Genomic DNA, 4,039 nt, shown 5'->3' with positions numbered 1-4,039 from the left:
GCAAGAATCCCGTAAAAGAAATGGAGTGGCCCTCATAGTCAACAAAAGAGTGGCGACAGCTATACTGGGATGCAATCTCAAAAATGATAGAATGATCTCAATACGAATCCAAGGCAGACCTTTTTACATCACAGTAATCTAAGTTTATGCACCAACTACTGGTGCTGAAGAAACTAAAATTGACCAATTCTATTAAGACTTACAACACCTTCTAGAAATGACACCAAAGAAGAATGTTCTTCTCATTATAGGGGATTGGAATGCTAAACTAGGGAGTCAAGAGATAAAAGGAACAATGGGCAAGTTTGGCCTTGGAGTTCAAAACAAAGCAAAGCAAAGGCTAACAGACTTCTGCCAAGAGAACAAGCTGGTCATAACAAACACTCTTTTCCAACAACACAAGAGACGACTCTACACATGGGGTATAATATACAAAAAGTTTTAACTGGATTCTGAATAAATGTGCAATTAACTGTTACTTGTTTGAAGTTTATTAGGCTATTATGTTCCTTGGTGGGTTGTGCAAACTTCTATTCTGTAGGCTTGGCACTGGGGAACCAAGAGGCAAAACCTGAAAGACAATTGCTCAGTGATTTATCCAGATCGGAAGTCCTTTAGGGTGAAGGATGGTAGCTCAGCGGTAAAGCACCTGTTCTGCATGCCAAAGATCCCAGGTTCAAGCATCAGCTTGCAAGGGAGGTGAAAAATAATAAAAAGGTTTCTTCAGCTATGTTTGAAGCAAGAGGAAGAACAAGCAAGTAGTAGGTCCCTTGCATGGAAAAGAGGGAGAAATGACAGAGAGAAGGCAGAACTACTCAACATCTATTTTGCCCCTATTGTCACCCAAAAGGAAAGCAGTGCCCAACCTGCTGACAACAGAATAAAGGATGCCAGGAGGAAGCTGCAGTCCAATATAAGAAACGAGGTGGTCAGGGAACACCTAGCTAATTTAAATGAATTCAAATCTCCAGAGCCTGATGAGCTGCATCCAAGAGCACTAAAGGAGCTTGCAGATGTAATCTCAGAGCCTCTGTTTATAATATTCGAAAATTATTGAAGAGCAGGTGAGGTCCCTGAAGGCTGGAGGTGGGAAAATGTTTGCATCTTCAAAAGGGGGAAAGTAGAAGACCCAGGTAACTACTGACCAGTCAGCTTGACATCAATACCAGGAACATCCTAAAACAGACAGTCAGTCTGTGAGCACTTAGAAACTTATGCTTTTATTACTAAGACCCAGGATGGGTTTCTCAACAAGTAATGCCAGACAAATATTGTGAGTAATGGGAATGCTGTGGATGTAGTGTGTCTTGATTTCAGTAAGGCTTTTGGCATGCTCCCCATATTCTTGTGAAAAAGCTGGCAAAATGTGTTCTGGGTGAGGTAATGGTTGGGTGGACTTGTAGCTGATTGACCAAACCCTAATGGTTCAACATCCTGGGGGAGAAGTCACAAATGGGGTACCACATGGTTCTGTCCTGGGCCCGTTGTAGTTCAACATCTTAACTAATGACTTGGATAAAGGAATCGAGGGGATATTCGTCCAATATGCAATGACATAAAACTGGGATGGTAACCAATGTCACTGAGGACAGAATTGAGTCAAGATGATCGTACCAGATTGGAGACCTGGGTCAAAACTAACAAAATGAATTTCAGCAGGGACAAATGTAAGGTTCTACACTTAAGACAGCAAGAACCAGCTACACAGATATAAGATGGGGGACACCTGGATTGCCAGTACATGTGAAAAGGATATAGTAGACCACAAGTCAACAGTGTGATGCAGCAACTTTTTTTTTAATGTTATTCTAGGTTGCATCAACATAAGTATAGTTTCTTGTTCAAGGGAAGTAATAGTCTTGCTCTAATCTTCTTTGGTCAGACCCTAGCTGGAGTAATGTGTCCAGTTCAGGACATCACAATTTAAGGATATTGTCAAGCTAGAATGTGCGCAGAGGAAAATGACCAAGATTATCAAGGGTCTGGAAACAGACTTATGAGGAATAGTTGAGAGTTGGATATGTTTAGCCTGAAAGAGACTGATATAGGAATCTAAAAGGCTGTCAGATGGAGCAAGCTTGTTTTCTCCTGCCCTGTAGGGAGAGACCCAAACCTATGGCTTCAAGTTACAAAGACAATTCTGACTAAACACCAGGAAGTACTTTCTGATGGCAAGAGCTGTTTGACTATGGAACAGATTCCCGTGAGACTTCCAATAGCCTGGACTATCTGTGGAATGTAAACACAGTCCTGTGACTGCAAGCAGCTGCACAGTGAGAAACTAACAAAGTAGACTCCCTCTCCTTCCTTCCTTGGAGGTTTTTAAACAGAGGGTTGGATGGGCACCTGCCATGGTTGCTTTAGTTGAGATTCCCGATTTGCAGCGGGGTGGACTAGATGCCTCAGGGTCCCTTCCAACCCTACCATTCTATGTGGTCCCATGTTTCTGCGATGTCGCATCAGTCAAAGCAGTTTTAGAGCATCCCATTTTTTTGTAAAACCACAAGAACTGGCCAGGAAGCAGCATTGTATCAAGTAGCAAAGGCATTCACACTTCTTCAGTCTCCCATTAGTTATCTCAGCTGACTGGAAAGCCCTCTGACAGTCCAAACAGGCAGTACTAAGGTAGTCAGGCTTGCTATATACGCAGAACCCTATATTCATAAAATGCTTCTCTATGTTGTGCATGGTTTTTCTGTGCAAAAATAAAAATTAAAAAATAAACTTTAACACAACACTGAGCAGTTCAGTGTTGCCATCATCTACAACTGTGCATAAGCAGCAGCCAGCTCATCACTCCTCTTGCTTACGCAGCCCTTCCCCTAGTGAAAATGTTACCTTTTGCCCTAGGCTATTTTCTACACATGCTCCTCTACTGTCTATCCAGGCAAGCAAGAAGCATTAGCAGATTCTGCACACATTCCAGCTGTGTAGCTTTTTATGATGCTAAACCTCCCTTCTTTTAATTACTTTTGAGATCGGGATGAATTACGACTGGAGTGATCTGTCTGCCAATTAATTTTCACCCAGAATGCGAACTGGTGGCCGGCATAAGAAGACAATAACTAACAGGCTGAAAAATAAAACAGATAGCCTGTCTTAATTATTTGTGATTAAGAAAGATTATAAACTGTTAAGAATGTGGGAGGCAGATGATGATTGGAGACGACCTCCACACAGGTGCCTGGAGGAGTGAAACGAACAATCAAATTATGCTGCTGGAGTAGAATGAAACCATTGACACATCACGAAACATACTGAGATGGCAGAGAAAGAATCCTGTGTGCAAACTGGAGTGAACTCAGCAGAAAAAGCTACCAAGCCTCTGGCAATTCTTCTGGAAGAAGAGTGGAAAGAACTCCCCCCCCCCCATTAAGCTGGGAAATGGGATTGGAAGATATTGAACTGGGTACAAATTAATGAACACACAATAAATAATTATGGATTATTCTAATAATGGGTGTTGGAATTTCTTTGGAGAGAAATTCATCAGAGTACCAGAGGAAAGACTCTTCTTGACATTTAGCAACATAAAAAAAAACACACCTTTGGACATGTTTTGTAAAAAAAAAAATTGCGTTGAAAGGAAAATGAATGAACTTGAGATGTCAGAGGTTGAAGATTGGGAAAACGCTGTCTAGTAGATTGAGGAACAGCTGCATATCATCCTGGTGTGAATACTTTTAATATTTTGAATAATCTTTATACAGTATACATAATTGACAGACTGAGAATTGGAAGTCCTTTCTATTTACCGGTACTTTGTTTTTTATTTTTCATTCTTCTACCCACTTTACTCTTAGTTTTTTGATGTCCTCTAATCATGCTTTCAAGAATTAAGTGTGCACGAGGGGCCTGTTTCACGAAAAGGAAAACTGCTATGTTGCTAATCATATAACTTACTTTTAAGAGTTTTCTTCCCATCAACGTAATATTGATTAGTCCTAATGGTATTAACTTCCATACTGAGAAAGCAAACTAAAGGGGTGGGGTCGAACATGTTTTTATTTCATTTTTCCAGTGAAGACTATTAGCCCCC

The sequence above is a fragment of the Podarcis bocagei genome (assembly GCF_964188305.1).
Source record: "Podarcis bocagei genome assembly, chromosome: Z".
Taxonomy (NCBI): domain Eukaryota; kingdom Metazoa; phylum Chordata; class Lepidosauria; order Squamata; family Lacertidae; genus Podarcis; species Podarcis bocagei.
The sequence above is the reverse complement of the archived record's forward strand: the minus strand, read 5'-3'. Positions refer to the sequence as shown.